Below are 24412 nucleotides of genomic sequence, written 5' to 3' on the forward strand. Positions count from 1 at the left end.
TGATTCTTTCTTGTTCAGCCTGTGATCTAGCAGATTTTGAGGACGAAATCGAATCTTAGAGGTAGAGAATTGTAAGGCCCTGAAATTAATTAGTTTTCGTGATTATTGGAATTGATTATTATTTTATTTTGGAGATTTATTGAGCCGGGATTGAATCAAATTAAATTGGGAGTTTCAGGGACCGGAATGCAAAATGTGGATTTTATATATTATATCATGCAAGTAGCCTTCCCCATCACTCCATCACATCACTTCACTCTTACCTTCCTCCTCCATTTCGTACGTACTGTAGCGAGAAGCCATGGACGGCTTTCAAGCTTTTCCTTCCCCTGATTCGCACGATCCGATCGTCAGATTTTGATTCCGAGTTGAGTTTCATGATCACTGCAACGAGAGCTTCGTTCTGACGTAAGTTTTGCTACGATCTTCGAACTTTGATTTTTGTTGGGTTGTCAGAATTTGATAATCTTCGAGTATGTTGTTATTGAGTTAGCTTAGACCGTGTATTTGAAGTCGGTTCGGAAAAAGAACGAATTTTGGATTTTATATGATTTTTGAGGCCTATATTCGAAAATGAGTTGTTGGATTTTGTTGAGGTTTGTTGTGTTTTGTTGGTTGAGAAGTTGATATGGATGGTATAGAATGGTTTGATGATGTTAATGATTTTTGGTTTGAACGATTATAGTCGTTATGCCGTCAAAATCGAGTTTTGGTTTATCGGTTGTTTCTTTGGTTCAATTCCGGATTTGTTTGAGTTGTTGGATTGACATCGAATCCGTATAATCTTCATATTCAGATTTGGATTGGAGTTTCGGGTTTGGATCGAACTTGGGAGTTGATCGAATTGAGAATCGAAGATGGTATATTGATTGAGTTTTCCTTGTTTCGATTTGTAGTGATTCGATTGATTATTTATTTGAGTTCGTTGTTATTTTCATATTTGAATCCTCGACGGACTTGAAAGGTAAAAGATGACATCGAATATGAATGGGGTAGAATACTCGAGTTCGATTGATTCTCGAGCCCCGAAAATCACATACTGCATGTTAATTGCTTGTGTGAACTTGTTTGATTATTTCGTTTACACTTGCATTCATATTGAGCTGATTACTCGATTCGTTTTGAAATTAGACGATTTAGGGAGCTATATTGAAGTGGCTTTGGATTTTGAGTTTTTCCAAGTGCCAGAATACTTCTTATAGTTGCTCTGAAGTCTAGGGATTGAGTTGAGCGACATCCACCCCAAATGGGTGTGTCGGTGAATTGTTGTGAAGACTTGGCCCCGGGATCCCAACCATATACCGATTGATATTCCAATTATCTGATTTGATAGTCCCGAGTTTTGAAGTCATGCACACATTCATTCTCATTTTGATTTGTTATTGATTATTGCATTTCAATCTGAGGTGTTTATATGTTATTGCATGCCTGTCTCTTTTACTTAGATATTATATTTCTAACCGGTTTATCCGGCTGTTGTCTTTATTTGTATGTGTACTTGGGAACAGGAGGATCAGGAGCTGGACCGAGTCGTCTTGGTTAGCTTGGGGTGAGATTGATAAAAGTGAGACTCCGCGTTGTAGGGTCGAGTTTGTTGGACTTGTATTAGTTTTGTTGAGTCGTTTGAACTCTATTATCGAACTCGACTTAGTATTGTATTTTGGGCAAAACTTAGATTATGGCATGTTCTACATATTGTTTTGTATTTTGCTTGAGTTTGGATTGATTGGAGTTGCCTTTGAATTATTTTTCCCAGGCTTCTCTCCCTCTCTGTCCGTTTTGCCTGCGCGCGGGCGAGGCATCACCTCGCGCGCGCGCGAGGAGCCTGGAGTGGCTCGGGAAATTTTGCCCCCGCGCGCGCGAGCTCTTTCCTCGCGCGGGCGCGAGGCTCTTTTTTTTTTTTAAAAAAAATTTTATTCGTTTTTCCGCGGCTATTCGTGTTCGATTATGATTAATTATTCGAGTTTAGAAGATTAGAAACGAGGTCTCACACTTTACTGTAGTCAAAATAATCTCACTTCGTTCATAAAATATTTTCTTTCCTTCTTTCTTGCCTTGATTCACAGATTCAGCATGCAAATTATGGAAATGACTTTCTTTGAAAATATTTACTCGATTAATCGATTTATGAAATAAATGATGCAAGATGGTTAACAAGGATGGTGATTTAGGTGGCAAACCATAGCTAAACATCTAAACTTTACTTTTGGCACTTAGGATGTATCCCGAGCAATCCACTTGAAATGCTTATAACATACTCATTTCTAAATCAAAATGACTTCCGCTTGAAAACACGGTTCCCATGCACTCTATACTCGCCTTGGAAGTCATCCTCGAGATACAAATCTTTTCCAATAATTTCTGTCAATAAAGTTTCCGGGCAGCAACACCTAACATCTAAATCAGCAACTTAACAATCAATAGCCTAGAACTCAACCAAAACTTAACCGAATTGTTTTCCACTTGAAACGATGTTTCCCTAACATCCTAGGCTATTTCCAAACTCGTGACCTTAGCTAAAACATGAGTATAACACTATTTTACACGACCATAACCGGACAGCCCCCAATACTTGGCAAATTCTGCTCGAAAGCTCATCTCCCTTCTCCAAAGCTTAACCATGGAACACCCATGTCCCCAAGCCTTAACTTAAGACCTAGAGCACTTCCTAGTCCCGCACAACCCTTAAGACCGACTCCATTTACAAGCCAACAACCCATCCCGAGCAACAGCCCCCTGTTTCTGAGCCAATACCCCAGCTCGAGTTAGCCCCTGCCTCTGCCCCTGGAACCCGATCCCCTACAATTCCAAACCGACAGCCCTTCCCTCCAACTTTTCTAGCCATTTCACACATCCTAAGGACTACCATGTGAGCTACGTTCTCACACATGGCAGCCCCTATTTCACCATCCAAGTGACACGCATACTCGATCCAATCACAACCCAACACAGTGAAGAATTCGAAGTTGATGCCAATAAAAAAAATGACCGAGACTCATAAATCAATACAACAAAAGCAACATGATTTGAACATAAGCATGTATATTCCTCCAAATAGAAATTTGCAGTATCAACAGGCCAACAAAAATTAACAGAGGACTCGAACAGACCATGAAGAAAAACAGAAAAAAATCGAACAAGAATACTATAATCCAGTAAACTCGAAACGCAAGCAGGAAAACAAGCACACGACATAATAATCCACTTGGTGGCCAAAGTAACCCATAATCTTGCCTTAAACGGCAAAAATCAGAAATGAGAAGCTCGAAAGCTGGAAGCCGAGCTGAGGAAGGGAATGATGGGACTTTGAGCCGCACGCTTGGAGGGAGAACCTCGCCGGAAGAAGAAGCTGTGGCGGCCGAAGGCTTGGAATGAAAGGGGAAGTCTGAGGATCCGATCGCGAGAGAGAATGGGGCGGAAGAAAAACGAGAGGGCCTTGTCTGATTCTTGGAGGAGGGGAAATACATATGGGCCGAGATTGGGCCTGAGTATAATCTTTAATGGCCGATGAAATTGGGTAAGTGCAAATCCCTATTGGGTCGGTCCACATATTTTTAAGTGTATATGTATGAAATATATAAAATGCAGTATTTTATACGGTGCGAGTAAAAGTGTTAGGTCCAAATTCCCGCAAATACTCAAGTTTGAAAATCCAAAAATTAAACAATTTAAATATCCTGATGTCACGGCAACGAGTAAAATGTTTAAATAACAAGCAGAACGGTTAAAATAATTTTAAACAAACTAGACAAACGTTTAAAAGCAATTTAAATAAATACCCAAGCAAAAATAAAAACCTTTAAAATGATTTGGACAATTAAAAGGATTTAAACAAATAAGCTAGACATTTAAAATAATGTAAAATAATTTAAAATAACAAATCGCTAAACTTAGGCTATTTAAAATACATAAGTTGGACACTCGAAAATATTTAAACAAATAAGCTAAACAGTTAAAATTATTTAAAAGAATAAACTAAACAATTAAAATCATTTAAATATGCAATCTTAAACCTTTAAAATATTAAAACAATTAAGTTGCACAATAAAAAAATCATTTTGAATAAATAATAAAATATTTTATTAACACATAATTCACATAAAGAATTTAAATCAATAAACTTAAAAATAATAATCCTAATATTTATTAAATTTAATGCATGTGATTTAGTAGATTGGATTTTAGGCATCACATATAGGCTCAACGTGTTCATGCATGCCACATAATAACCGTGACATAAATATATGCACATATAAATCACATAAACCATTCAAACATAGAACATGTATATTCATCCAGGATATCTCGGATAGTATGTCCGTACCTCTATCCCGAAACTCAAACACCCTAGCAATCTAGCACTCCAGGTACTCAAAATCCAAGCCTATAAGCAATAATCATCATATCACTTATAATACTCTAAAAGCCTTAACTAGACTAATAGCTACTCACAAAAGCTAATCTAAGTCTAGTATTATACATGCGTCCGTAGTTAGTCTACTGATAGCGACTGCCTCGAAACTTAGGCATAACTACGCTACTACCCCCGCAGCGCTCCACCGCTCCCAGCCCTCCAGTAGGACGCCTAAAAGCTCTAAAACTAAGCTAGAAAAGAGAGAGAGAGAGAGAGAGAGAGAGAAGATGGTGCAAATGAAGAGGGGCTCTCGGCCTCTATATAGAGACCAGAGATCGGATGGTCCAATCCCTAGTTCAGATCGTCCGATTTCCCCCAATCAACCCTCCCCAAAACGTGTCCTCTTATCCTAACAGTTGTCTGCCGAAAAAGTTCGGATGGTCCGATCCTAGCTTCGGATCGTCCGATCTCACTATATGACATCATTTTGCTGACCTCACCCTGGACACTTGGCTTTAGTGGAGTTCAAATCGTCCGATTGTGCGTTCATATTGTCCGATCCCTACGCATCTTCCGAACCCTACTTATCTTCTGATTTTTTCCTCCGATCTCGGGTTCGGATCATCCGATCTACCCGAAAACGCAAAACCCTGCGGACCATTTCTGATCGTTCTGAATCCATTTTTCAACTCCTTAAACTCATATGAGAATCTTTTAATCATGTTTTAGCCAATTAAACATAATTAAGCCTTGATTAACTTAATTTGGATATCAGCTACCATATTCTCCCACACTTGTGAGATTTCTTCCTAGACATCCAAGCTGGGATAACAAAACAACAATGAAATAACTTATTAAGTACTCATTTTATATGATTTCCTCTGTTTTTTTTAGTCATTAGAAGTTATCTTATTTATCAAAATGATACTCGCTATATTTATTTTTAATTTTATATTTTTAGATTAGATTGTTATTACTCTTAAACTTTGAATATCTAATTTTTGATATGATCAGTTCTTAAAATAAGATAAAAATTAATTAACCTAAAAAATTAAATATATGGGACGATAGATTTAATTAAAGTTCGACAACCACATTGAATTTTTTTTGATGTTGCTATTTTTGGATTCAGATAACTTATAAAGTGGGGTTAGTCTATACTACAACGAGAGTGTTTTTCCCCCTATTTCAATGTCATTAGATCATGAGATACCCTTATATTTTGTATGGAAATTGACATGTGTGTTGATGATCCAATGGTCATAATTTGACCACATCATTGAGGGAGAAGTAATTCAGGTGTAACATAGAATAATCCTATAAAATGGACCACGATGCATATATAGTTCCTTACGTGGTGGGACAAAAAAAAGAGGGTCACGGTGTTTGTATCATCATAATTCAAAACTTTTTTTTTAAAAAATAATAATAATAAACATTCTTCATTAGATAAATCATAAACAAGTTCTCGACTTCTCGTAAAGTTAAAGTTGCAACAGATTTCTTGCTTGCGATATAAACTATCATGTCCATTCAAAAAAACCTTGATATGTTAGGTTGTTTGGCTTCAAAGACTTGAGTATGCAGAAGCAACTAGTGATTTCAGATGTCATCCATGTTAATAGAAATTGGTGGTGTATAATTGTTTATATTTATCTCTTTCTATTTCAGTATACTATACAAATTATTTGGTACGTTTGGTAGTCCCATCAATTTTGGTATGGACAAATAAATTATTAGAAAAAAATACCTCGCTTAAATACGTGATCGATTATTTGTTTTGGGCAAAACCATTGTAAAAAAAACCCTTCAGTTAAATAGAACTGCCGCCCATCTCTTCCCTCATCGTGGGTAGATGAGTCCGCGATGGAGAAAATAAGACATAACCATCGAGCATTTTCTACCTCCGGCTTCAAACAAAACAAATCTATGTACCATATTAAATCCTTCATTTCAAAACTCACTGCTTCGTCAGTCGATGACGACAAATTTTTCTGCCCACTAAATTTATGTTTGAAGACATATGATTCCTTTACAATTGCAGAAGATTGACCACAGGAGATGAGATCAAACCGGCCATTCATTAGTTAGCCAATCTCCTTATATTAGATGGTGTGTGCGTAAAGAATTTATTCTCTTTGTTTAATCTATTCAAATTTAACGAATGTGAGTTCGTATAATTTATGTGGGAGTTTGTTTAATTTATTCAAATTTTAATATGAATGTGAAGGAAGGTAGAAATATCTTGAGAGAATCCCAATTAACAGTATATTAGACGACGTGTGTAAACATTTAAAATTTTTCGATCGAACTCCCAATTATGTCTCCGTATAATTTTCAATGAGAAACCGGTGATATCTAAAGTTAAAGTTTTTAATGTCCATTGAAGGATGAGGGAAATTGGTATTTGGATTTCGTTGCTCAAATCCCAATTCATAATTGTGTATTCATTTTAAAATATTTGAATTTGAATAAATTATAATTATTTGGTTTTTAATTTCATTTTCCTCTCAATAAGTTGATTATGAAACTCAATACAAACAATCGTTTCTCACCTCGTGCTTCGACATAGCCACTTTTATTTTCTCTAAATCCTTAATTTCAGATCTTACCGGTTCCTCATTCAAAGCTGAAAAATTATACAGTGACATAATTGGTAGTTCAAATGTTGTTCTTGGAAACCGATACATTTATCAAGCAATGAGATTCGAAGGTTGATTATACATAGATGAAACTGTCAAACACCGTTAATTTTGCCTATCCATATCTTCCAGGTTTTCTCTTATTGTCTTTTTTAAGCTGCATTTTTTTCTTTTCATCTTTGTAATATTATGTTGTTTACAAATTATTAGTTGTTTTATAATGATTGTTTAAGCTATATTTGTGATACTTCCATTTGTTCTAACATCGTGAACATTTTAGCTTTTTTCAACTTTATATAACTTATTCTTAAGTATCTTATATATGTTACTATTCTTAACCTTACATTAAATTTAAAGATAAATATCATGTAGATGTTTTTTGGAGACTTAATTTACTTTTTATGGGGTTTTTGGAATACATGGTTCTGAAAATTATTTTATTTTTATTTTTTTATGGTTGATTGTGATAGTGATATTGTTTTACGGTCACATTTATGAAAATTTAGTGTCCTTTAATTTATCCTCACATATTCAGTCAATAGGGTCTTAATTTTTGTTTATTTTTTAATAGAATTTATTTGATGATTATTGTAGGGGCAACTTGTAGATAACTCCCTAAATCAAACATAACTTTCAATTTACTCCCTATATTTGTCTTTCCGAAAATGCCCTTGTCATTATTTTAATCATTATTATTTCTTGAATTATCAAATGTGGAATCGGATTCAAAATCTGATTCACTTGATTCATCAAGATAATAAATATTTTCATCGTCGGATGAAAATTCAATTGTTTCTACGGGATAGAATCCAATAGTATATATTTCTTCAAGAAGTTTAATTTTATTTTTCTTTTCGTTTCGTTTTGAACATTCATTCGCATAATGTCCTTCTTCGTTGCACAACCAACATGTGCAATTCTTTCCTTTACCCTTTGGGCAAGGTGGTTTTTTGTTATCAAACTTTTTATAAAATTTTCTTTTATAAAGTTTTCTAAAGAAATTCTTTTTAAATTTTTTTTTCTTATAGGGAATAAATTTCTTATTAAAAGATTTATAAGGTTTATTAAATTTATTCTGTTTCTGTCGTTTAAAATATTTGTGTGACATGTTTGTTTTGCAACCGTATTCTTTTACTGTGAATTCCATTTTGTCACAACAAAGTTTATTGTTTTGTTTGTAGGATTTAGAGATTCTTTTATTTAGTGTTACTTCATGACATTTCTTTGTTATTATGTCTTTGATGAATTTAATAGCTCCTCCTAAAGTTTTAGCATAATGACTAGTTAAGAATTCATCTTTACTGTGTATAGGTATATTAGGTATCTTATTAAAGATACTTAGTTTATAATGTTTCTTTTTATCAGCATCTATTAATTGATAATAGTTTGTTTCATAATCATAAATAAATTCTTCTAAGTAACATAAATTGCATAATTTAATATTATCTAATATAAAGATTGCTCTATTTTGTTCTATATTCTTAGCTACCAAATTAGCATCATTATTAGAAACTCCTAAAAATTCTTGGTACAAGGCATCAACAAATAGTTCGAAATATCGATGTCCTGTCATTCCTTGTGGTAGATTAGTAATTACTAGGTTTTCAGCCCAAGTTCTTAGTGCTCCTACCAGTGTCATTTTTATCATCCCATGAGTTAAAACTTGAATATTCTCACTTTTGTCTAATAATGGTGTTAATTGAATTTTTACTGATAGTTTATTTGCCCAATGATCTATCTTTGATTTTCTTTCTTTGGCTGTTGAACATCCTAAATCTAAAATATTTTGTTTCACAAATCCTGATGTTTTTGATTCTCTAAGAATATCTCTAACATCTTTATAAGATCCAGAGTATTGGTCTCTGTTATATTTAAATTCTTCATCATCTCTTCCACCACTACCTTCTACATTCGTTCGTAGATTTAATCGTGGTCTAGAATCATCTTCAGATTCTGATTCTGAAATATCCATATCTTTGTATTGATCTGAGTCCTGATGTGAATGATATAATTCTTCTGTATTTACTCCTATTTGTTTAAAATCAGATGAGACGGTTTCATTAAACATCTCCATACTTATGTTTGCCATAACTAAGGGGATTTCTATACCATGATTCAATTTTGAATGGTGGTTCTTCTTCCATTTTTTTTTCCTTTATCTATTGGAAGAACTTCCTTAAGATAGTTTAATATTTCATTACTATGTCTTTCTTGTTCAATTATTAATCTAGTCGTTGGTAAATCAATATATTCTTTGAAATTCTTCTCTAATTCTTGTATTGATAGATTGATCTTATTAATATTATTTTCTAAATCTCCTAGATCTTTTTCTAATTTTATTAAGGACGTCATTGCGATGAGGTTGACTCATTAACAATAGCTTGTTTAATTTTAAGAATATTTTGATTCATGGTTCCAATCTTATCAAGAATATCTTCATCATTTCTAGCAAATGATAATGATCTTCTTGGTACAGACTGTTTTGTGATTTGGAGGTCGTCTGAACTCCATCTTTTATATGGATTTATTTCTTCAATAAATGCTTTTCGAGGGTGTTCAATTCTTGTAATATTTTCAAACATTCTTTCAACAGAAATAGTTGGTTTTGTTGAAATTATTCCTGTTTGAGAATTATTACTTATTGCTAAACCGAAAACATAGTTTATATTGATCGGATGGTTTCCTGTTAACATAAGATTATTTCTATAAAAGTAATAATCTAATGTTAAAACGTCATTTATGTTTTTATCAAAAAGAGATATATTGTATTGTGGATAAATACAAAATTTCATCTTTTTGTAACATAAATTTCCTTCAATTTTTCCAATGATAGAATCCTCGAAATTACGTATTCTTTTGTCACGAACTGTTATTTCAATTGGTGTATCTATTCCTTCTCGGTAGTGAGCTGATATTATTATTTCAATTCCTTCGATATGAACATATTTCAGTTCAGATCGTTCTTTTTCACTGGCTTTTGCCATGATGGTATTAATATCTTGAGTTGTTAATAACTTCAGAGTATTAGACCTTGATTCGTTATTTATTTTACAAGATCGTTCTTTTGTACGAATCGAATAATAAATTAAATTTTTCCTGGGATAATAAAATTTGAAATCTTACTTAGTATTCCTGGTTGGTCTATTAGATTTGTTTTTGAATTAAAAAACCCTGTTTTCTGTATTTCAGCAAACTTGCTTTGATTGAATATAATATTCAAATATACTCTTGATTTTCTTCAGATTCTTCAAATTCATCGACCAGGTTGTTTTGATTTGGAATTGTTACTTCTGTCATTTTAACAGATGATAGAACTTCTTAATTTTTTTTAAGGCTATTAAAAGCCTTTTTGTCGAATCTATCTGTTCTAATAAATTCTGAAAATTCGAAACTATCAATTGAAGATTGACAATTTTTAAGATGTTTCAAATTGTTTTCACAATTTTCTATATCAAAATTTATATTTTGAGAATATAAATTAAATATATTCATTTTTGTATTTTCATATATTTTCCATTTAGTAAAAATTGTTACTTTTATTATTTTATTTTTGTTGATCGGATTTCGATAACAAAGTTTGTTCTTATTCATAACATATTGTTATGTCTTCAATTTCATCGTTTTCAGAAATTTGAATTATCATTTTCCAGTTGCTTGAAAAATGTTCTTTTTTATGATTTTTGAAATAAAAGGTTTGGAGATCTTTTATTTTATTCCATAATTGATCTATTTGACGTAAATCTTTTAGTAAGATTAATTTATCAAATAAATTTTTAATCTCAATATCTAAAGTTAATCCAGGTATTAATAATTTGCTTTATTTAAGCTCTGATACCAGGTTGCGGAATTTTTCAAATTCTTATGAATTTTCTTATTCATGGATTTACAGATCTGATTCATGGATTTTCAGATCTGATTCATTTATAACAGATAAATGTTTTCATATTAGTTTGGTTCCATTCATGGATTATTAATACAAATTTTAGTTGATAAATTGATTCAAATATGGTTAAATCAGAAGTATTTAAACGATATTCACGAAATGTATCATATTCATGATCATCTTCTATTTCGAACCAGTTTTTTATTATTAATATTCCATTTCTTATAAAGGATGATGACATGATTAATGTATTTTGACTATTTCTTTGAATTAAGGGCTGCAGGAGGTTTAGGAAGGTTACCTTGTTTGAATGAATCTTGGTTTTGAGCAGAGGCCAAATCCTTGCTTTCCCTTAATGATCACTTGATCAACTGGTACTTGCTCTATGGATCTCCAGGTTTACTCTTAACCATGAATATTCAATGATTGGTTTCCAACCTTATCCTCCTTATGCCCTGCTTGTTTAGTTATTAGCCATAAGACTTATTTTGTTTCTGATTTTATGTTTCTTAGTTTCTGATAGTTTTTATACGTCTTGTATGAACCAGATTGTAAGAAACTTTAAGAAGAGAGAGATACTCAAACTTCACTTACTATTTTACAGCACAAAACATCTCCTTTTATAGGCGTGGAGAAACACATACATAATTAAAAATAAAAGAAAAGAGGGGGACCACCCGATACTACATAATGGAAACAGCTCATTTTACATCTGAGTGGATGCCTTTAACATGTGGTGTGGTCCACGATTTCATTTGTTTTTACATTGTGTCACTCTCTGAATCACTGGTGCATTCGGACCATTTCTTTATTGGTTTGTCTTCTTTGACAGCTGGTTTGTCCTCTTTGACATCTGCTTCTTCTGTCTGAATGGGTTGGCAATGTCCACATTTGTGAGTGGATATCATTGTTCTTAGTTTTTGACATAACATTTGTTGGGTTTCTCGGGTCATGTCAACTCTTGCTTCATAGATTGGAGCTTTGAATTGAGCTAACATGACTTGTTCTTTCTTTTGGATTGTCTCCTTGTGTCCAGTGGTTAATAAAATTTTACTGGTTGCAAAATTTATTTTAACCTTTGAGTTTCCATCAATCTTTCCTGTCTTTGAGATCATATCAATCAATGTCTTTATTCTTATCTCAGAAAGTGTTGAGATATCCATTACTGGTTTCTCTTCATTTGATCCTTCGAATAAGAACTTGTCTTTTTGTTTTCGACATTGAATATATACCATTGGTTGATAGAATTTGTTATCATCCCAATATGGAAGGGTTGAGTGAATACTCAATGTTAATACTGGATCGTCCTTAAAGACTGCTTTCTTGAACTGGATGATACTATTTCTCAACTGATATGGAAATAGTTCTATTTCTTGATTGTTGGGACTGACTTTCAATCCACTTAATAATCAATTTGAAATCTTGCAACTTCATGCGCTGGAGCACCTTGCAGTGTTCTTACTCTTGATATGCTCTGTGTGTCACAAGTTTGTAGCCAAGATTCTGCAGATGGTTTGGCTATTCTCAAATAGTTTAGTGTTTCAAAGAATTCAGTCTTGAGTTTTTCTGAAAAATTTGTTTTCTCAAAAATTGGTTTTTGTGGTCGCAGATTGACCATCTTTCTTTCTTTCTTTTCAAGGGCACTTTTAAACGTCCTTTCTTCTTTTTTATTTTTCTCGGTGCTGGTTGTGTCCACCGGTTCTTTTTTCTTTTCTTTTTCTTTGTCAATGTTGGCTGTGACCACTGACTGTTTCTCTTTTATCTCCATTATTTTGTCAAATGGAGTTGCCATTTTTATTGGTGTTCTTGGTGAGGATGATGATGATGAAGTTATCATCTTTTCTTCTGTCCTTTGAATTTTTCTACTCAAATTCCTTTCTTTTAGTTGAAGAATTTGAATTTCTTCCTGCAATTCAATCAATTGTTCTTTTAATTGACTTAGTTGCTCCATCTTGATTATACTCTGCACAAGAAAACATATTTATATATATAATGGTTAGTAAAATAACTCTTTTCGTGAGTAATTCAGATAGTTTTATTATGCGTATCATTGCATTTATAAATTCTTTTGAAAGAATTGAATCAATCTTAAATTGATTATTTTACTCAAAGAGTAATTTATGTTTCTGAATATAAATCTCATTTCATCAATTTATATTCCCCATGCTTTCTGAGGCATGTTCGGATGACTCAAAGTCATAAAATAATTCATGTTTCTGAATATAAATCTCATTTCATCAATTTATATTCCCCATGCTTTCTGAGGCATGTTTGGATGACTCACAGTTATTTTCTGGATCACTTAGGATCTCCTTTATTATTCCGTTACTACGGATAGTATAGTTTGGATGAAGTTCTCTGGTTAATGCGTCGGGTAATGAATTATCCGTTCCTTTGACATGTTGGATCTCGAACTGATAATGGTTCAATTCCAATTGCCATCTAATTAGCCTTGCCGCATTTCTCCCTGCATTTCTTGATATTTTCCTTGTTTTGAAATATGTTAAATTCATATTATCTGTTCTTACTAAAAACGATTTAGAAATAAGATAAATTTCATAAGTTCTAATTGTGAATATTAAAGCTAATAATTCTTTTTCATTCGAATGATAATTTAATTGTGCACCTTGAAAAGTTCCTGATGTATAGTTGCATAATTCTTCATTATTTCTAGTAGCTGTTTTAGTAAGTTCTTCTAAATTTCTTTCTCCAGTATAAGCTTTTAAACATGCTCCCCAGTATTCATCTGAAGCGTCTGTTTCAATTATTATTATATCTTTATTTGAAGGAAAATATAATTCAGGAAGATTACTAATTATTTTCTTTTTAATAGTGTCTATGTAATTAGTATCTTCTTTCGACCATTTCCACTTATAGTCCTGTTTAAGTTTTACCTGAAGAGGTTTTCTGATTTCTGCAAGTTTCTTAATGTAATTTCCAGAATAAGTTAATAATCCTAAAAATCTTATTAATTGATCTTTATCCTTGATTTCACTAGGAAAATCATGAATTTTCTTAAGTATATGCGGTTGTAAATAATGTTTTCCATCTTCTATTTGTAATCCTAAATAATTTATTTTTGTTTTGAATAATTGTGCTTTCTTTTCAGAAAGTATAATTCCATCTTTATGACAAATATCTAAAACTGTCATGAGATCTTTATAATGTTGATCTAGTGTTTTTGAATAAATTAATATGTCATCTATATAAACGCAACAAAAATCTATATATGATTTAAAAGATTCATCCATATATCTTTAAAAGATACCTGGTGCTTGTTTAAGTCCGAAAGGTAATACAGTCCATTGATACTGTCCTTTTGGACAACTGAATGCTGTAAGTAATTGTGTTTGTGGTTCTAGTTGAATTTTCCAGAATCCTGATTTACAATCTAAACTAGAAAAATATTTCATTTCTCCTATATAAGATAGTAAATCATTCTTATTTGGGATATAATATCCATCCATAATTGTTGCTTTATTCATCTTTCGATAATCAATTACCATTCTTTTCTTATCAGTATCTTTCTTACTGACATAAAAGGCTGGTGAAGAGTGTGGACTTTTACTAGGGATGATTATCTTAAGTTTTAATAATTCTTGAACTTCTTTTTCAAATATTTTTGCGTCATCCATGTTACATCTTCTTGGTGCTTCACAGATTGTGATATTAGGGTCTTTGAGTTTTATTGAGGCAATGAATTGTTTTCTTTTCTTAATTTTGTCCTGAGGATTTTCAAAACATATATCATGAAATTTCCTCATGATTTCTTTTTCAGGATTAATCGTTAAAATATTTTCTATTTTTAGTTCTATTGGATTTGTAATTCGTTTATGAAAATTCTTTGTAAATCCTTCATTTCCTACGCGAAATGCTGTTCGTATTTTGGGAATGTAAATCATTGATGATCCTTTGTTTAAAGTTATGTGATCTTCAAATTGTGTAAAGGGAAGATATTCTCTTAAAAAGTTATTTCCTATTATAATGTCCATTCCTGATTCTATTTGATATATAATGGGTATTACAAATTTTGTTTCTTCTATTTCTATTTTTAATTTTTCTGCTACTGTATTAAGCATGATTATTGATCCATCTCCTATTCGAACTTTTAATCCTTTATCATATTTCTTCCAATAATGATTTGGAAGTATATGCTTGCTTCCTAAACACATACTTGCTCCTGTATCAACATAAGCATGTATATGATATGGTTTATGTTCTTTGATTTTAATTTGAATTTTTATATATATATATACTATTTGGATTAGTTTTGTTTTTATTATCCATTCTCTCATTTTTTTTAAGAGATAAGGGTAAAATTGGTATTTAGAAACAAAAGTTTCTCTCTCCAGAGAGTTGAAAGTAAGTTTTTTTTATGTAGGGATTTATAAATAAGTTATAAAGTGTTTTAGGGAGTGATTGACAATTAACCCTTATTGTAGTTGGTCAACTAATGAAAAGTCAACTAATGAAAAGTTACTTACTTTTGCTTTCATCCATCAGTACATGTACAAGTTATAACAAATATATTTTAAAAGTTTTAATGATGTTATTTAGATTTTATAACTTACTTGAAAGATATATTAAATTGAGTAATATATTTATTTTCTTTAGAACCCTTTTTTCTCTCAAATGGTTGCTAGAAAACGACCTTCTTTTACAAAAAAAAATTTAAAATTTCAATAGTCGGAAGTTTGAATATTTTTCTCCCACTTTGTTGGGGATCGAATATGTGTGTAGGGGGGGGGGGGTTTAGAGGGGTGAATACACACTTATAGATTTTTCCTTTAAAACACGGTGATTGAGCAAATGTTAGTCTACTCAACCGATTTTTCTTTTAGCTTACTAGATAAATAAGAACTACTAGAATAGTGCGAAAACAGTTCTCACTAAGCCAGGTGATAAAGATGGAAAGTAGTGTAATGAAGTAACGTAAATGAACAAAGATATGTTTATGGATGTTCGGAGATCAATCTCCTATGTCACTCCTTCTTCCTCACAAAAAGGATACACTATAAGACTTTGGTTATTACAACGTCTTGTAATACATCCGATCCAAGTTAGGACTTATCAATCGCCTAAGATGGAACTCCAAGATTTACACTGATAAGATCTCAAGTTCTTATCAAACTTTTCTTCAATCGATGATGATGAACGTCTAAGATGCTTGAGAGCTTAGAATCTCAAATCCTTGTAACGATGAATGTTCTTCAAACAACAGCTTGGAACTGAGTAACCCTTGAGTAGATCTCTTGATAGATCATATATGCTTTGGACGAGAATTGTTAAGTGACCAGTCGATTGTTCAGAGTAGTGTCAAGTGCTCAAGTATGTAAATCTTCGTAAAACGTAGCTCTATTTCCTCTTGGTGTGCTCTGATATTTATATCAGTTTCTCCAACGTTTTTTTTCTTTTTGTCAACGGTAGGAAACGTCTTTAGTGTCAGATATCATTTCTTGATTTGTGAAATGTGGTTTTATCTTCTAAAGTATCTGTAGTCGGAATGCCTTAAATTGTCTATTCAATGTGTCTCGGCATTAAATTCTATTTATGACTTTTCTCACTGTATCAGACGGCTCCTTAAATGCTTCGTCCTTTGCATTTAAGTTGTCTTGTCAACTATCCGATACGGGGGATTCGTAACTTTTTGAATTCGGCAGATATTTTAGCAACTTATGAACTCAACCCAGATCAGTTGAGCATTGGTCGGTTTATGTGCTTAGCTCAGTTTACAGATAACGGTTGACATGCTTAGATCAGCTGATACTGCATACTCCTGTCGATATGTTCCATTGTCTGTTGATATGTTGAAGTCGGTATATTTCTCTTTGTTACCTGTTATACACGTAAACGGCGGCCGGACTATAACAATGAAGTGTTGTTTTGTTATCACTAAATTTAGGATTCAACAATTTTCCTCTTTTTGGTGATGACAAAACCTAGGCTCCAAAAATCATTACGAATAAAATTTACGAGATGAATTCATTGCGAAAATGAATTGCATTGATACATAACATGTTACAAGCAATCACTGATAAAACGCAATAAAAAACTATTACACCTACGTTGCTGAAATGTGATAAATATACCTGATATATATCACTATTGCCTTTGCTGTGGAACATCTCGCTTTTGTCCTTCAGTGTCAATTGATTTTCTGGATACTTCCCCCTTATTTACATCACCACAGTTGAGATGGAAGATAATCTCTCCAAGTTGTGCACCAACGGTGTCTTGGAAGGAGTCAATAAGAGAGTCAATATGAGCAGTCAAGTCAGCTTGAAGGATTGAGATCTTTGCGGTGGTGTGCTCATTAGTGAGACGAACAGTTTGTGACACTTGTTCTGCAACAGTATCCATGATGTGAATATTGCGTTCCTTGTAGCTTTTCAATTCAGTAGCGCATCTGCCAATATAAGAATATAAGCTAATAAGGCGAGACATGATGGCAGATCTAGAGCTCGCAATACCAGCATCTTGTCCTTGAATGCGATTGCTAAGGCTCTGCGTCGTAGATCGAAGATCTTCTATAATGCGTTCCAGAGAATAAGTCGAAGATTCTTGTTCAACAATAGATGCTGAAGCAAGTTTGTTAGTGTTAGCTTCTGAGACATCGATTGTAAGTGCTTGAGCGTCTTCAAGAGTTGTAATAGGGGAGGAGATGATGTTTTCATCAAGTGGTGCAGGTATGGTGGTGCTGTCCAAGGCGGAGGGTGCAACTACCCTGTTCTCCTGATTAACATGGCTAACTGGAATAGTAGGATGAGTGTTTTAAATAGTCGTTTTTGGAGAAGAATCAGTAGAGTGCATCTCATGAGGTGAGGATGTAAGCTGAACTTCATCCAAATCGGATAAGGACTTCAAAACTTTCGAAACGGAGGTGAGTGGAATCTCAGGGAGAGAATCATCTGCAATAGTTGTGATTGGTGAGATCGGTCGTGGTTCTGAAGCAGTAGGATGACATGATGTCGTTGGTTCCTCAGGGGTAGAGACAAATGATGAATACGAAAAAGGAGATTCATCTTGAGCTGCAATGAATTCTTGTTTCTCTGAAGTGAAGATGAAATCAGGTGGTTCTGATTTATCATGAGCATCCAGAGTTGGAATCATCGCTATAACTTCTGCAAGATACCCTTGAATGTATTCCTTCGTTGATTGAGGAATGTAGTCCTTCAGCCGATATTCTCGTAAGAATGTGTCAGTAACATCAACTGACTGTTTGAGACGCAAAATGACTTCACTATCATCTTTGGCAGTTTTGCTCATCGGTTGAAAGTTATGTTCTCTTTGGGAGAGAATGTAGCGAGCGAGGCTATCACGTAGTTGGACATCTACCAATTTATGTCTTTTGAGGGCGGTCTCAGGATGTGAGGTAGCTGTGAGAATGAAAATTTTATCCTCTAATTTGGAGAGGTATTCCAGCTTGTCCTCTTTCAAAATCTGAGTGTATGAAATGTTGAGACGATAGTTGACCCACTCATCAAATTCTCTAAGTCTGAAGCGAACTGCTCTGAGAATGCCAAAGATGATGATTAGTACTTTCATTTTGGCTACATATGGAGCTTTTGGTGGACGTAATAAAATGCCTTTGCCTTTTCCTTGAATATTGGTTAAGGTGTTGTTTTCGATAGCTGAAACTAATGGCTCGGTGAGAGTGATTCCTTTGGATAGAGGAGCTTGGGAGCTGATGATGGGGTCAGTGGAGGAGAGTGCTACATCAATTGACAGAGAGGATACTGCAACCGAGATTGGTGCAAGTGCAACAGTGGTGCTTTCATTGGCTTGGATATAAGCTGAGAAGTCAAGATTGTCTAAGAAACTAAATTCAGAGAGGCTGAGACTTCTGTGGTTGTCTCTGTGACTTGAGAGGGCGGTGTGTGAACCGTTGACAGCAAATTTATCCTTTTGGGTTTCGGTTGAGATGGCTTCAGTGCTGTTTTATTCCTTGGAGAAGGAGAGGAAATGCCGAAAACCTGAACCAATGGAGCATTGTCACTGGAATCTTCATCTGCATCTGATTCAATGATCACAGTGCGTCTGCTGGTTTGAAATGCTTCTATGGAGGAGCTGTATTTCCCATAGTAGCTTGCTGTTTTTATGCGCCAATTTCTTACTTGATAGTTCGCAACTGATCAGTTGTTACTTGATTATTTTGCAAGAAAAAGGGAATGGTGACCGCGTAGATCCATTTCGAGACATGCAAGGCCTCAAATTTAGAAGAGACAACATCCAAGGTCGTAAGAATGTGGCATATCTAGAGTGCGAAGCCTTCGGATCGTCCCTTGCCTCAAATCATTTCACAGAGAGTAGAATAGAGAATAGAAGACCAGTTGAAGTTCAACTGAGATGCAATGGAGGCCATATACTGAAACTTCTTGAGAGTGATCTTGTCATAAGATCCTGCTTTGACCAAAAGTGTTTTTGCAACGATGTTGGCTAGGAGTCGATAAGCTGGCTTCAAGCTTTGTTTGAGGCTGTTGACTTTGATAGGTGCTCCATCCAACGTGAATTCAGCTATCCAGTGAGCTGCATTTCAATATGGTAAGTCTGCGCATTTCATCAAACCACTGGTGGGAAACGCAAATGTTTCACCGAAGAAATGTTGATTGAATTCCACACATCATCCTTGATGACACAAGTGATGCTGCCATGATGGAGTTCTGCAGAGTCAAAGAATTCCTTGACTAGAACGTAATCAACATTCGAGCATGAGCTAAGAAATTTTCGGAGTCCAGATGCTTCAAGCATACGAAATATCGCAGAGATTTCGGTGTTGTTGACGGAGTACACTTCATCGAAGTTTATTTCCAATCATGTTTTCTGGATAGACATCGTGAAGTGCTTAAATCAATAGATACGATTAGGGTTTTTTTGGAAAAGATAAGTAATGAAAAGATTGATTTTTGGGCTTTTGCAAAAATATAAATAAGTTGGTGTTAGGTGTGCATGTTGTCGCGATGTGGTATACACATCATTGAAATTTAAAATTTGAATTTTGAAAATACAAAATGGAATGAGCGCGCAAAAGTACGGATGAGTAATAAAATAAAATGTATATATCAAAATATAAATAAAGGCGATTGGCACGATATCCAATGTTTGTATACTACTCATGTCAGACATCGGGAGTTGTCGTTTCAGATACGTCGTCAGGTCCTGTAATCATGATTTGCGACTTTTGAGTGTATCAGTAGATAAGGGACAGGTGAGATGTATGTCTGCCGACCCTTCACCTTCCTTGTTACTCCTATAAATACGAGATCATCAAATTATTAAGGCATCAATTGTTCACAAAAACTCATATATATATATATATATATATATATATATATATAAGATCAAAATGCTGGGTCCTAGAGGAGATTTAGCTACTGAGTTTAAAGCTGCATTAACTCGAGTTCTAGTACGAGAATATGAAGATATGGTGTTTGAACGAGTCATAGCGGAGTGGGAAGCAGTAGAAGAGCTGCGTCTTCACTTGTCTATTGTTCGTCCACCGAGTTCTTCAGATTCTGCTAGTGACTATTCTATCCAGATGCTACATTATGAGGAGATGTTGAGGTCCAATATTCAGGAGAAGATCTTCAGTTCTGAGGGTGTGTATCTGATCTTGCTCTATAAGGAGCTCGAAGAGCTGGATCTTATCCGATCGGAGGATATCGGCTTTGTTCATTCTCCTACCAGAGAGCTTATGCTCTTCATGTTTTCATGGAAGTTTGCAGTGGAGAAGGAGATATCGAAGGCAGTACGAGCCTTTGAGGCTCTTTTGTAACTGTTACAATTGCTGCAGAACTTATGTTAGTTCCTTTTGTAATAAGCTTGTGATAAGTGCATTTTGTGCACTTAATTTGTATATGGTTTTACTTGACTTTTGGGATTTATTGGTAGATATTGCGTGAAATTGTTGTTATTTTTGTGTTTGTAGGAAGTTTTGGACTTTGATGCGTTTAAGTGGAATTAAGCCTAAAATATGGAAGTTTAAAGGGAGAATCAAGAGTTGAAAAAGAGAAGAAAAGGCTAAATTCGAGGTCCAGGCGCGCCCGCGCCGAATGATGGGGCGCCCGTGTTGTGTGTGAAGAGTTGTGGAAGAGAATTCGAGCTGAAGGCGCGCCCGCGCTGCCTGAAGAATTTTTGAAGACCAAAGTTGCGAAGTGAAGGCGCGCCCGCCCAGTTCTACCGCGCGCTCGCGCCGTCGCCGTTCAGAAATTAAAAAGTCCGACTTTTTATGGAAACCTTGGGGATTTTTCTTGGGATTATCTTGAACGATTGTTAGGTAATATTTAAAGGATTTTTCGAAGTTTTAGAGAGGATCTATCAGCCTCCAATACACACAATATTCTTGAGAGCAGTTTTGTGAGATTTTGGGATCGAGAATTGAAGATTGTTTGGAACGAAGACGAAGACTTTTAGACCGGACACGGAAGAAAGACTACGGCTTTGTTATTTCTTATTATTTATTTTCTGTTGGTTGTTGAATTATGTTTGAGATATTGAACATGATTTGTTTTTTTATGAATTTGAGCATGAACTAAACTTTTCTATTCTAGAGGTTGACGTAGCTTGGTTGAGACATATTCATGAATCTTTGATTTTAATAAATTGAATTTCTATAGATTAATTATGTTTCTAAAATTGAATGTCTTCTTAATTTACTGGCCATAAATTGAGTTGTTATATTTACTTAGAATCCGGCACTCGGGAGAGGGGATTTTGGGTAGGATCAATAGAAACTACACTGTTAATTGTTTATATAGCTCGGGAGAGTATATAACTATAATAGAACCTTTAAGGAACATCGTTCTACAAATATCACTGCATCTAGATTTTTAATAGGGATATTGAAATTAAACTGTAGTTGATACACTCTATTTATTGCTCGGGAGAAGTGTTACGCCTTAAACGCATACAAATATCGTGTTATGAGATTAATGTTTTTAATGCATTAACAAGTCTCATAATATTATGTTTTGATGATTACAAAACTCGGTTAATTGTTACTAACCATTTAAAGTGATATTTTACAGATTAGATTTATTGATGATTAAATTCTTGGAAGCTATTTGGAAGCTATACATGTATTTATAAAGTCTTGTATTGCTCATTGAATGGATGAAACATTGTTAAGAGATATGAAGAAAAAGACAATAAGAAGCCAAAGTATGGAGCAGCAACTTCCAAAAATTACTGAGAATTTTCTAGGAATTGAAATCCGATCTTCACCAGTCATAATTGTGATGAGGAATTTTTACATGTGCTGTCCAAATTTGAGAGCAATCCAACGGCTAGATATGAAGTTATGATTTTTTCACAAAAGTTGTGCAGTACCTATTTCTGCAGAACTTGAAGTGAAAGATGAAGAATCAACTTCTGAAAATTACTGGACGTGCTTGAGATATCAAAATCCAATCTCCACCAATCAAAATCAATATCAGGATGTTTTAAAACTTATATCAAAATTTCATATCAATCCAACGGCTAGATATGAAGTTATGATTTTTCCACAAAGGTTGCACAGTACCTATTTCTGCAGAACATGAAGCAAATGATGAAGATTCAACTTCAGAAATTAACTGGGATTGTTTGTGACATCCAAATCAAATCTCCACCGATCAAATTCAAATTTAGGATGTTTTACAACCTTTGTCCAACATTCAGATTAATCCAACAGATGGATATGGAGATATGAATTTTTCAATTTTGTTGCACAGAACAAGTTCTAAAACTTGATAAAGTGACTTCCGAAAATTACTGGAAATGTTTTACTCGTTAAAATCAAATATTTACCGTTCGAATGAAGATCCAGATGTTTTAAAGCTTCAGTTTAAATTTCAAATCAATACAACGGTTAGATTAAAAGATATGAGTTTTCCACAAAATCCGCTCAGTGTTGGGAAAAAGTAGGCTGCGGCGCCGAACACTTTTTGTCACTTCTTGACTTCTCAACACATGCTCCATGCACTCAAATCAGATTAAAATCTTTGCCAACTATAAATAGAGGCCATCCAAGGTCATTTGGATCATCCCAACTCATCTCTTCTCTCCTTTGCAAGCAATTTCTCACTATCAAAGTGTTTGTGTGATATATTTGAGAGTGTTTGTAAAAATAATTTGTAAGTTGGTTGTGCTATTGTTGTAAACACTTGAGTGTGAAGCCAAGTGTGTTGTGCTATCGTTGTAAGCACTTGAGTGTGAAGCCAAGTGTTTGTGTTGAGGCTATCCTTGGAGCCCTTAAGGCCAAGAGTATCGAGTTGTATCGGCGCGGTGATCGTGTCAAGTTTTACGGCTATCCTTGGAGCCATCAAGGCCAAGAAGTTGAAGCGCTAGTGAATCCTTGGTTAATCGATCTTAACCAAGAAGGGGAGACGTAGACGATTTATCGTCGAACTTCCATAAACATATTCTATCTCATTTATCGTTTTATTTCTTTTACGCATTTATTTACCGCATTTAAATTTAATTGCTTTAAGTCTTCCGCTTGCGTATTTGCATAATCGATTTAAATTGCTAAAGTTGCCAATAGAACCTAAATCTCCTCCCCCCCCATTAGGTTCTAACAAGTGGTATCAGAGCCACACTTTTGAAAAATATTTCAAAAAGGCTCTATGGAAAATCTAGCGAGCGATTATGCTCAAGGGAAATCAATCAATCGTCCTCCTCTTTTCAACGGCATAAACTACGGATATTGAAAAAATCGAATGCCCCTATATATTCAATCCGTAGATTATGATCTTTGGAAAGTTACGATAAAAGGTCCCTACAAACCAATGAAAGAGGTTGAAGGGATTAAAATTCCTAAGGGAATGGATGACTTTACCAAGGAGGACATGCGATTAATTTCTCAAAATGCTAAAGCTATGAATATTTTGCATTGTTCTTTAGATATGAACGAGTACAACCAAATATCAATGTGCTCCTCCGCTAAAGAAATATGGGATAAATTGGAGATATGCCACGAGGGAACCAACCAGGTCAAGAAAACAAAGATTGACCACCTAGAGCTCAAACATGAGACATTTGAGATGGAAGCCTATGAAGATAGCGATGAGGAGGAAGCCAACATATGTCTCATGGCCAAGGATGATGACATCGCCTCCGACGATGATGATAAGGTACCATCTTACGATGAATTACTACAAGCTTATAAGCTTATGTTTGACATGGCTAAATCACTTAGAAAAGAAAATAGAAACCTCAAAAATGAATTAGAATCTAAGGAACATGAAAACCTAAGATTAAAGGATGGCATAGATACCTTAGAAAAATCATTTTATAAATTCAATGTTAGTAGTAAAAAGTTGAATAATTTACTAAACATGCAAAAATGTAGCTTTGATAAGGGTGGAATAGGGTATGGTAAGAAATCAATAGATTTTACTAGCCTTATTGCTAAAGCCAAAATGAGATCACCCCCTACATGCTCTCATTGTTGTAAAATTGGTCATGCTAGATATAAATGTAGATCTTTAAGATTTCAATATGATCAAAAGAGATATATGAAATGGAGGCCTAAGAGTACTTAAAAACTCATCAGTC

General features: G+C 34.1%; 1 long non-coding RNA gene across 1 annotated transcript in view; it reads right to left on the reverse strand.

The window, feature by feature from the left end:
• The window catches only part of LOC140886569 (uncharacterized), a 17555-nt gene extending 14134 nt beyond the window's left edge, over positions 1–3421 (reverse strand). Inside the window, exon 1 of the long non-coding RNA XR_012151612.1 lies at positions 3235–3421. This is a non-coding gene — a long non-coding RNA (uncharacterized lncRNA). The remainder of the gene's footprint in view (positions 1–3234) is intronic.
• Positions 3422–24412: the final 20991 nt, after the last annotated feature.

The sequence above is a fragment of the Henckelia pumila genome, chromosome 3 (genome assembly GCF_033568475.1).
Source record: "Henckelia pumila isolate YLH828 chromosome 3, ASM3356847v2, whole genome shotgun sequence".
Classification (NCBI taxonomy): Eukaryota; Viridiplantae; Streptophyta; class Magnoliopsida; order Lamiales; family Gesneriaceae; genus Henckelia; species Henckelia pumila.